Source organism: Neoarius graeffei, chromosome 24 (assembly GCF_027579695.1).
Source record: "Neoarius graeffei isolate fNeoGra1 chromosome 24, fNeoGra1.pri, whole genome shotgun sequence".
NCBI lineage: Eukaryota > Metazoa > Chordata > Actinopteri > Siluriformes > Ariidae > Neoarius > Neoarius graeffei.
In genome coordinates this window covers 11571709-11584074 of record NC_083592.1, presented here as the reverse complement: position 1 = coordinate 11584074, position 12366 = coordinate 11571709, and the positions used below count along the sequence as shown (strand labels likewise).

General features: G+C 43.8%; 1 protein-coding gene across 4 annotated transcripts in view; it reads left to right on the top strand.

Annotated features, from left to right (window-relative positions):
• unc5db (unc-5 netrin receptor Db) overlaps nt 1-12366 on the top strand; it is a 484543-nt gene that overhangs the window by 288235 nt on the left and 183942 nt on the right. The gene's annotated exons all lie outside the window — the stretch shown is intronic.

Below are 12366 nucleotides of genomic sequence, written 5' to 3'. Positions count from 1 at the left end.
ACGAGCGTGGAGGCTCCTGCAGGGATTTCCACAATAAAACACAAACTAATCCAACAGCCTGCTTGAAATGTGCCGTGATTAGCCAAGAGAGGAAAGCTGCCTGACATTCACCGAGCCTCCTTCGGCAGGAAGGCGCTCTTAATTGCTTGTGGAAGTTCATTATTTTTGTTTTTGCCATGCTGTGAGATTGTGGGTCTCATAACGAGCAAGTGAAAAGGGCTCGTTCGCTTTATTTTCCAGATCGCACGTAGCGCATGAGGGACGGCTTTTTACGAATAAAGAAGAGTCCGTACAAAATGGTCAACGTCACAAAGAAAAGTGGACCCGAATGAAAAGGCGCCGTTTCCTTTGTTTTTCCTTTTTGGTGGAAAATCTTCCATATAATCAGCGCCGGTTGTTTGAGAGAGTTTGCCGCCAACTCGTTAGTGTGTTGTTTTCTCATCAAGATCCATGCATAATGAGTCTCTTCCCCTCCCCAAGTCTGCACATGTGGAACAATGGGATTAAACAAGAGAGACTGAAATTAGCATAACGCTAAATGAAGCAATCGACAGTCCAAGATGATATGATGCCACTACGCGAACTGGAAATGAGACCCATTTGGATGAAGATTTGATTGTGTTTGTATTCATTCTTTCCAGATGACTGCTCTGTACCGTTCTTATTACTTTTGTTCTTGAATACAACAGTTTGACCCCCAGATGTTGGAAAAAGCGATGAAAAGCTTCAAAACGAGAGACTTTATATGGAGGCTAAACTCATAGCCTCCGATAGCGTCATCCTTTTATAGCAGCACCGTAATGGACGACAAATACAGCCGGGATTGGATTAGAGCGAGGCCTCTTAATCGCAGGCCCAGATCGCACTTTATCGATTAGGACAGCAGCCCTCAATGCCACTGATATGATCTCTTATTTACCGGCGCCCCAGTTGAGGCTCAGGTGCTGATAAAGCGGCCAGCGAATGCCCTTGAGTTTAATGCAGGAGCGGTCCGGAGACGCAGGGATAAGCGCCAATTACCCAAGTGACAGAGTGAAGAGGAGGCGAGCTCGGCAATCTGAGCCAAAATCAAGCGCTTCAAACTGTTTCCTGGGCTGGAAAATCAGCAAAGTGGGCATGAAACGAATGGAATGATGCCGGAGCAGCGAGCCGTCGCTAAAATAGATTCCCGTTACAACTTTTTATTCTTATTTTGACTTCTGTTTCAGCAACACACAGCACTGCGATAAATGAAGGAAAAGAGGGAGCACGATATCATATAAATGCAGTAGCGTTATCGTTGATTTTTCTTGTCTTTAAAACGTATCGTGGAAGATATCGGGACAGTTTTGTGACGCGTCCCGGCACTGAAATATAAACGAGCGATGAAACTATTTCACATTTCATCGCTTTCATTATTACATTATCCAGATGGTTAATAAAACATACCAGACTTGTAGGACTCGAGTCTGACTCGTGCCCTCATTGTAAGGACTCGTGACTTGACTTGGATTTGAGCACTGATGACTCGGACTCGCGCATTAACTGCATTCGGACTCGTAAACTGGAGACGAGGACTCTGATTTTTTTTTTCTCTTTATTTTTTGTAACGTGCCATAATAATCTGCCGTAAGATATTTATATCGACATTAATTTTTATACTACCGGTAATTTCGTCCAAAAGAATGCATATTCACCTGTTCATACGTCATGTTCAGGAACAAACTAACGTTAATGGCGCTAAAATGCCTGGAGAGACGCCGCTAGGATTGTTCACTTTGCTTATACAGACTTCTCGTGCAGTGGGAAAAAATGCACTGCGATGTGTTCCATATGTAGAAGAACTATCGAGGAGACGACGGAGACAACCTCGAACTTCAATCGTCATTTGGCAAGACTCCACCCAGAGAAGGAAGTGACACGCTATGTTCATTTCTCTGTTGATAGCGGGGCTCGCTGAGCAATGAACCTACTACAGTGGTGCTTGAAAGTTTGTGAACCCTTTAGAATTTTCTATATTATTTCTGCATAAATATGACCGAAAACATCATCAGATTTTCACACAAGTCCTAAAAGTAGATAAAGAGAACCCAGTTAAACAAATGAGACAAAAATATTATACTTGGTCATTTATTTATTGAGGAAAATGATCCAATATTACATATGTGAGTGGCAAAAGTATGTGACCCTTTGCTTTCAGTATCTGGTGTGACCCCCTTGTGCAGCAATAACTGCAACTAAACGTTTGCGGTAACTGTTGATCAGTCCTGCACACCGGCTTGGAGGAATTTTAGCCCGTTCCTCCGTACAGAACAGCTTCAACTCTGGGATGTTGGTGGGTTTCCTCACATGAACTGCTCACTTCAGGTCCTTCCACAACATTTCCATTGGATTAAGGTCAGGACTTTGACTTGGCCATTCCAAAACATTAACTTTATTCTTCTTTAACCATTCTTTGGTAGAACGACTTGTGTGCTTAGGGTCGTTGTCTTGCTGCATGACCCACCTTCTCTTGAGATTCAGTTCATGGACAGATGTCCTGACATTTTCCTTTAGAATTCGCTGGTATAATTCAGAATTCATTGTTCCATCAATGATGGCAAGCTGTCCTGGCCCAGATGCAGCAAAACAGGCCCAAACCATGATACTACCACCACCATGTTTCACAGATGGGATAAGGTTCTTATGCTGGAATGCAGTGTTTTCCTTTCTCCAAACATAATGCTTCTCATTTAAACCAAAAAGTTCTATTCTGGTCTCATCCGTCCACAAAACATTTTTCCAATAGCCTTCTGGCTTGTCCACGTGATCTTTAGCAAACTGCAGACAAGCAGCAATGTTCTTTTTGGAGAGCAGTGGCTTTCTCCTTGCAACCCTGCCATGCACACTGTTGTTGTTCAGTGTTCTCCTGATGGTGGGCTCATGAACATTAACATTAGCCAACGTGAGAGAGGCCTTCAGTTGCTTAGAAGTTACCCTGGGGTCCTTTGTGACCTCGCCGACTATTACACACTTTGCTCTTGGAGTGATCTTTGTTGGTTGACCACTCCTGGAGAGGGTAACAATGGTCTTGAATTTCCTCCATTTGTACACAATCTGTCTGACTGTGGATTGGTGGCGTCCAAACTCTTTAGAGATGGTTTTGTAACCTTTTCCAGCCTGATGAGCATCAACAACGCTTTTTCTGAGGTCCTCAGAAATCTCCTTTGTTTGTGCCATGATACACTTCCACAAACATGTGTTGTGAAGATCAGACTTTGATAGATCCCTGTTCTTTAAATAAAACAGGGTGCCCACTCACACCTGATTGTCATCCCATTGATTGAAAACACCTGACTCTAATTTCACCTTCAGATTAACTGCGAATCCGAGAGGTTCACATACTTTTGCCACTCACAGATATGTAATATTGGCTCATTTTCCTCAATAAATAAATGAGCAAGTATAATATTTTTGTCTCATTTGTTTAACTGGGTTCTCTTTATCTACTTTTAGGACTTGTGTGAAAATCTGATGATGTTTTCGGTCATATTTATGCAGAAATATAGAAAATTCTAAAGGGTTCACAAACTTTCAAGCACCACTGTAACTGCTCCCAGACTTAAAGCCCGAATAAACCCATCTCTGACCAGCCAGGGTTGTGTGCATTTTTCACATTTCTGTCCCGAAGCTACTCATCAGCTATCTGCACTCTGAACTCGGGGGTCTCAGTATGGACGAAGATTTTTTTGTTTGTTTTCTTAAGTAAAATGGCATTTTCATTTGCCATTCTAATCATTTTTTTTCCCGTAAAGGAAATGCTGGGATTTATTTAATATATCTCCTGTTGAAACGAATCCACTGGCTGCACTTCTTCATTCTACCCAAATGAAAAGCTGGAACGGCTCGTCTGACCTCGGCGCTTATTAACACGTCTATTTATTATCGTAATAAAGAGCTGAAGTGATGTGGTGTCAGTCATGTGACCAGGCAGCGTATGAATAATTCAGCGTTGAATTTCATGTTATCGGCGTGAGACTCTAATCCGGGATTAATGTTTAGTTGCAAATTCAATCTCAAACGGGACCATTCCTGATAAGAGTGGCCGTTTCCACGCCTGGGTTAGTTCACACACGGCTATCAATAATTGATTCTTTGTTGAAGAGGTCAGGCTCTTCATCTATAATTCAGTCCGAGCGCCGTGATTAGACCGAATCAATCTCGGAGCTGTCTGCTCGTTAAAGAGGCGCTAAAACAGCACATGGATGCCAGTGATGGACGTTTGGACCGCTCGGACATGCTCGTGTAGCCGTGCGTGCTCTAGTTTAATTTTTTTAATCTGAGTATGAGTTGTGTTTAACATTTTATTTACAAACAGTAAGGAGAGAAGAGAGCAAATCTGGGATGCTATTGTAGTAGTAGCAGTAGCGTTTATAATTAATGATTAAACTGATTTATTTTAAATTGACACGTTTTATTTATTTGCTTTAAATGTTTATTATTTTTATGAGTCCCATTTAAAACAAGACAAACAGACGAGCTGTTGATACGATTTTATCAGATGATTTGCAGATCTTCCTTTATCGAAATGAATCAACACCTTGCGACCAATCAGAACGGAGAGTTCAGCAGCACTGGGGTGGAATATAAAGATAAATTACATCATCTAACGAGCTCAATTTGTACTCGCGCTGTCGGATGATTGAATGTATGGCTCACACAGCAAGGCACCGACACAAACTGAATATAAACTAGTGCAGATTTATACTGTATATATGCCTCACACTGCTGTGAATGATGAGGTGTGTGTGTGAGAAAGAGAGAGAGAGAATAAGCGTCTGTTAGTGAAAGAAAACGCTGTGACTGCATGCCGCGGTTTTTCCCACCGACCCAAAAAGCCTGAGGTCTGCCAAAGCGAGCGAGGTATCGATTTAATAGGTTCGCCTCCCATTGCTGGATAATAATGAGGTCTGTTAATGAGCGATGGCAACTTCGCACTGGGACTCGGTCTTTATTTTCCTGCTCTATTCTGGATCTGTTCGCTTTAAACTAGGGGTCGACCGATATGTTTTTTTCAGGGCCGATACCGATACCGATTATTATGGAATTGGGATGCCGATAACCGATATGTGCAACCGATAAATGTAAACATTATAATTCACATGAAATTAAACATAGCACACACTGACACAGACCTTCATATCCATGAAATGTAGCCTATGTTTAATTGTAAAATTGAACATGAAATTTTGTGCAGGGAGATGCCAGCAGCATTTGTACAATAAAGTCAAACATTAGTTAGAATAAAATGAGAAATAAAATAAATATTCACCAATAAAAAAATAAATCACTCCCTACTATATTACAGCTCACCATTTTCAGTGGAAAATAAATGAAAATACACTCTGGATTCTTGTACACTAAGAACTAAGTAAGACTTACCAACTTCAAGTAGTTTTTAAATAACAAATCAAGTGTAGGGAGCTGCCTGCACCGTTTTTAAAAAGTAAAATCAAACAAAGTCGGCTATCACTCCTTATTACGTAACAACTTAAAGGGGTACAAAATATAATATATACGGTTGCTGATGTGACAAAGTAACGTATTCTATCAAATTTATGTACTAGAAAACAACAAAATATCTTGGTAATTGTAAATTTAATACTTTATACGCTAAACCGCACAAGAGTTGCCATTTTTAAAAGACAGTGACGTCAGCGCTACCCACTGCACTCGCGGAACTCTCCGAAATAGAGGAGATAAGCGTGTAATCATGGCGTCGGGCGCATCAAGTGAAAGCGACAGCTCTGTCGAATCATACGAAGAGATCCCGCAAGACACACTGCAAGCAGGCTATGGTACCAGTTTGAACCTAGGAGAGGTACTCTCGACTCCGGTGATGAAATAAGAGAAGAAAGCTCGGATGACGGCGAGGATGAGACTGATGCTGACCATGGGCATGGCGAGCGTGGGGCAGAGCGTCTGCGTGCAGGTGACACGGCGTGGTGCTCGTGCGGAAAATGTAACGTGGAGTTGCTCACGAGTCCAGCAGAATTTATTTGCTGCAATGAGATAGGCGCCACCCGTGGACTTGCGAAATCGTCGCAAGAGGCAGAAACAGGTATTTCACACGTGCTATTCCCAACCTCAATGAGCCAACACAACTGGGCACATATGTCATGAGTGTTACGCAGAGAAAATGAACGTGCATTCTGACTGGATAAAATTAATATCATGGCGGGCTGTTCAAACTGTGGAAATAGTTTGCTCGAGCTACTTTCAAAACACTATAACTTTCCAACCTGCGAACAAAAAACTTTTGTAAGTCTTGAATAAGGTTCGTTAATGTGTGTTTTATTGTTATATTTACTCTATATATTGCCCTCTGTTCCCCTTTAATAAGTAACCATCTACATTCTAATGCTTTTAATGCCCAAGCCTAATATTCCCAATTTAGGATTATATTGTAGTGAAGGAAGCATTAAATGTAGTTTCAGCGAGACTATTTGGTTGTAGGCTAATTCAAGTGCTTCCTTCCGTAAGCTAAGTTTGCCTGGCTACACAGATGCAAATGGACAATTTTAACGTGTAGTAGATGAAGAATGTAAACATATAATGATAATATTGTGCTTTTGCAACTTGTGTGTTTGTGACTTATTGCGGCAAAAGCAGCGTGCCCTTACCTTGAAGTGGGATCTGCTTCTGCCCGAGTGCCCGTACGGCCGCCTTGAAACAGTTCACAGCGTTTAGCTACGCGTGTTGATTGGCTGTATCCCTTGTGCCGCTTCTGCCTGAGTGCCCGGCCGCCTTGAAACAGTTCAGTGTTTAGGTACGCGTGTCGATTGGCTATATCTCTTGTGCCAAACAAATCAGATGTTGTGGTGGGCGGGACCGTGTTCTTGAACTCAGAGGAGAGTGCAGGAAAGGTCGTGCAGTGACAGTCGCGTTAGGAACGAAATGGCTGCAAAAAGGCATGTTATCGGCATATCGGTGGAAATTATGGCCGATACCGATAACCCTAAAAATGCAGAATATCGGCCCGATATATCGGCCAGGCCAATTATCGGTCGACCCCTACTTTAAACACCTCAGGGTGGTCCGTTTTACCTTCGCTTTCCTATTAAAAATACTGTTATACCGTATATCGTCCCTTTTCAGACTATTTGTTCAATTCAGCTTCAGTTGCTCTAAAGGTGTTGTTTAAAGGCGGCACTAGTGTAGAACACTCTCAGAAGCGCTCGTAATGCACAAAATCAGTTCATAAAATACACACTTAAGGCACTCGGGCAGAATCAAAGACCGGAAGTCTGTGTGTTTCTTCCTCAGATGAAGTGGAGAATAAATACAGTGACGTGTTTAGACTGGAAATGAACAAAATGTCAGGTTTGGGGTGTAACGGCGTGTAAATATTTCTACACAAGGTGTTGATTTCGTGTTCCGTCACGTCTCAGCACCTCCGAGAACAGCGCGGCTGCATATCACAGGTTTGTGTAAATAGGTTATCGTTTCCGTAGCAACAACTTGTACGACGTTGCATGTTCAACGGACGTGTGGTGACGTTTTCTTTCGAGGTGTGCATCTGACATTAATGGAAGGAGTCTCCAGTGTCAGTGCTTTGTAACACACTGAGGTAAAGCTGTAACTGTTCTCCATCCTGACGAAACACTTTTTTTTTTTTTTTTCAACCGATTCAAAAGCCACTGGGTGTGCAAACTTTTGCCGTCATCGGCACCTGCCCAAGCTAACTCATATCACCATTCTTCACACACAGTGCCGCTTATCACCAAGTTCACTAAATCTCATGAGAAGTGTTTAAGCCCAGCCCTGTAACGTGCTTTAGCGGGATAACTGCAAAGCAGCAGCACCAAATCAGCAGCTGTCATTTTCTGACATGACAGTTTACACTCGCACCTTTATGATTACAGGCTGCAGTTGAAGCGGAGCAGCGTCTATTTTACTGGACAAAATGGAAAAAAAAAATGTTGCTTTAAAAAGTTCTGATAGCGTTCTGGAAAAAAAAAAAAAATAATAAAAGCCCCTCTATATGCCACCAATTCCTCACATTTACATTTTTTTCACATTCCTTCATACGAGTTTGCAGTCATGAGTTGTTTTATTTTTCCTGGCTCATGTCAGAGCTGTTCCTGACGATTGTTGCCAGGCATAATCACGTTGTGAGCAATCGCAGTCCCAGAAGCGATTTATCATGGTTTTGTTTGCGTAGAGAAGTATGAAAGAATGTGAGGGAAGCGGCTGCAGAGCTTCTTGTTGCGCCTCTGTCATCGTCTCTTTCTGATAAATGACAGCTGAGAAGCAGATGTGTAGCTCGTGGACCTGCAGAGCGCCGTGAATAAACAGCAATAAACTGTGTTTATATAGCACCTTTCATTTATGATAAAATATCAGGGAACGCACATCCAGGAGCATCTTAGAATGAAAAAAACATTTACGCTTACGAGAGAGATTGTGGTACTTAGACCCTAAATAAATAAATAAATGTTGTAATTTAGGATATTTTATGCATTAAGTTTTAGGTAAATGAGAAACTCCTAAATTATGATAATCTGCCTCCTCATCCTGACTCAATTTAAGGCCCTGTCCACACGGCAACGGATTCAGGTGACTCCGATACAATTGCTTATCGTTTAGGCCTGGCGTCCACACGGCACCGGCGTTTTGGGTGCCCAAAACGCAATCTTTTTGAGAACGGGTTCCAGAGTGGAAAGATCTGGCAACGTTGCCGTTGTGAAGTCGTCTGGATGAGTAGAACGGATTTGTTTACGATGACGTCACAACCACATGACTGTGAGTGCTTCACGCCGGGTAGAAGTGTAACGAACTCGATGCGAGTTGTCAACAAATCCTATAACTCGGTTCATGAAACGTGCTTACAAAATATTTTCACTGTGAATATTTGTGTAATGGTGCAAAGTGAGAGAGAGAGAGAGAGAGAGAGAGAGACTCTGCTCTTAGGGCAGAGTCAATCCCGCCAGCAAAAATAGGGAAAAAAAAGGAGCGATCTCACCTCTTCAGATGTTGGTTTACAGTAAGTCCTACAATACATTCCTCAAAAAGGGCGTAGAAGAGCAAATTAATCCATCAACGTGTAGCATTCAATTTATTCCGGACCATTAAAGACGCCGCCTTCCGCGTAGAATCATACGTCATCCTCGCCGCCATATTGGATAGGTCAAAGTGGAGAATAAAGATTAGCTGCGTTTAACTGTACCAACAGGTTTGCCGTCCAAACGAGATCACATGGGATTACCTTTCACAGGTGAGACTGGAAAAATACTTTTCATTGTATTTGGTCATTATAATGTAATTTTACAAACAGATTTTTCTGACTTTGTGGCTAATATGAAGTCTCGTGCATAATAGTTTATGCGCATGCCTCCTTACTTCTATTCTTCTGGTGTCTCCGAAGGGACCGTCTTACAGCGCCCCTAGAGGTGTGGCATGTGTATTGCATCGTTTTCAGCAAGCGTTGCGTTGCCATATGGACCTGATGTTTTACTGATCGTTGCCCATTTGGACGCGATATATTTTTAAATAACATCTCGTTGCCGTTGTCGTGTGGATGTAGCCTAAATCACCGCTTTCTCATCTTAACCCTCTGCCTCCTCATGTTAACCTTCTTCTACGTCCTCCCATTAACCCACTACCTTCTCATCTTAACCCTCTGCCTCCTCCCGTTAACCCACTACCTCATCATCTTAACCCTCTGCCTCCTCCCGTTAACCCACTACCTTCTCATCTTAACCCTCTGCCTCCTCCCGTTAACCCACTACCTCATCATCTTAACCCTCTGCCTCCTCCCGTTAACCCACTACCTTCTCATCTTAACCCTCTGCCTCCTCCCGTTAACCCACTACCTCATCATCTTAACCCTCTGCCTCCTCCCGTTAACCCACTACCTTCTCATCTTAACCCTCTGCCTCCTCCCGTTAACCCACTACCTTCTCATCTTAACCCTCTGCCTCCTCCCGTTAACCCACTACCTTCTCATCTTAACCCTCTGCCTCCTCCCGTTAACCCACTACCTTCTCATCTTAACCCTCTACCTCCTCATCTTAACCCTCTGCCTCCTCCCGTTAACCCACTACCTCCTCACCTTAACCCTCTGCCTCCTCCCGTTAACCCACTACCTCCTCATCTTAACCCTCTGCCTCCTCCCGTTAACCCACTACCTTCTCATCTTAACCCTCTGCCTCCTCCCGTTAACCCACTACCTCATCATCTTAACCCTCTGCCTCCTCCCGTTAACCCACTACCTTCTCATCTTAACCCTCTGCCTCCTCCCGTTAACCCACTACCTTCTCATCTTAACCCTCTGCCTCCTCCCGTTAACCCTCTACCTCCTCATCTTAACCCTCTGCCTCCTCCCGTTAACCCACTACCTCCTCACCTTAACCCTCTGCCTCCTCCCGTTAACCCACTACCTTCTCACCTTAACCCTCTGCCTCCTCCCGTTAACCCTCTACCTCCTCATCTTAACCCTCTGCCTCCTCCCGTTAACCCTCTACCTTCTCACCTTAACCCTCTGCCTCCTCCCGTTAACCCACTACCTTCTCACCTTAACCCTCTGCCTCCTCCCGTTAACCCACTACCTCCTCACCTTAACCCTCTGCCTCCTCCCGTTAACCCACTACCTCCTCACCTTAACCCTCTGCCTCCTCACCTTAACCCACTACCTTCTCATCTTAACCCTCTGCCTCCTCCCGTTAACCCACTACCTTCTCACCTTAACCCTCTGCCTCCTCCCGTTAACCCACTACCTCCTCACCTTAACCCTCTGCCTCCTCCCGTTAACCCACTACCTCCTCACCTTAACCCTCTGCCTCCTCCCGTTAACCCACTACCTCCTCACCTTAACCCTCTGCCTCCTCCCGTTAACCCACTTCCTCCTCACCTTAACCTTCTGCCTCCTCCCGTTAACCCACTACCTCCTCACCTTAACCCTCTGCCTCCTCCCGTTAACCCACTACCTCCTCACCTTAACCCTCTGCCTCCTCCCGTTAACCCACTACCTCCTCACCTTAACCCTCTGCCTCCTCCCGTTAACCCACTTCCTCCTCACCTTAACCTTCTGCCTCCTCCCGTTAACCCACTACCTCCTCACCTTAACCCTCTGCCTCCTCCCGTTAACCCTCTACCTTCTCATCTTAACCCTTTGCCTCCTCTCGTTGACCCTCTACCTCCTCACGTTAACCCTTTACCTTCTCATGTTCACTCTCTACCTCCTCATGCTGACTCAATTTAAAGCACTGCTTTCTCATCTTAACCCTCTACCTCTTCACGTTAACCCTCTACCTCCTCATCTTACCTCATTTTAACATGATACCTCTATCACTTTAATCCTTTACCTTCTCATCTTAACTCACTTTAACCCACTGCTTTCTCATCTTAACCTCCTCACTTTTACTCTCTATGTCCTGATCTTAACCCTCTACCTCATCGCTTTGACCCTTTATCTCCTCTCCTTAACCCTCTAACTGTTCCCCTTAACCTTCCTCATCATTGCCTTAAATTTCTTCCTCCTCATCTTAACAATCTGCCTGCTCACTTGAATATTCTGTCTTCACCTTAACTCTTTACCTCCTTGCCTCAATCCTCTACCTGCTCACCTTAAACCGCTACCTCTCCTTATCCCTTTTTCATCTTAACCCTCTGTATTCACATCTCTTAACCCTCTTCTTCCTCATCTCACACCTCTTCCTCCCACTCTCTTCATTCTCACCTTCAACCTTTTCCCCCTCATCTTTAATCTTCTGCCTTCTCACATTAACCCTCTAGCTCCTTAGCTTAACTCTCCAATTTCTCATCTTTACCATCTTCCTGTTTGCCGTAACCACTGACTTATCTTACACAGCTACCTCCTCACCTCAACCCTCTTCATCTTGACTCTCTACTCCTCCATTTTAGCTATGTTTTTCTGATCCTACCTTCTGACCTTCACAACGTAACCTTCTACATCCCTGTCTTCACCCTCTTCTACCTCACCTTAAGGCTCTACCTCTTCATCTTATCCCTGATTCTTATTATCTCCACCCTCTACCTTTTCACTTTAACCCCTCTCCTAATTCTTCTCCTTTCTCCATATCTCGGTTCTCCAAGTCCTAATCTTACCCATGCTCCTCTTCATCTTTCTTTTGTTGCCCTCACCAGCCTTATCAACTGTCACCAGCTGGATAATCAGCGTTTTTTCCCCTGTAAAAGACCTTTATTTTTGTTGACACACAGAACATAAAAGTGCCTCAGCACCTAAATATTTTAGGGATCTTTTCTCGCACATCCTGCCAGCTATATTCAGAAGTTACAGGCTGTATTAAATGTAGTACAAGATAGCCAGAGGCAGGAGAAGGTATGAGCGCAGCTTTACTGTGGACTGAGCCGAGAATCAGCATC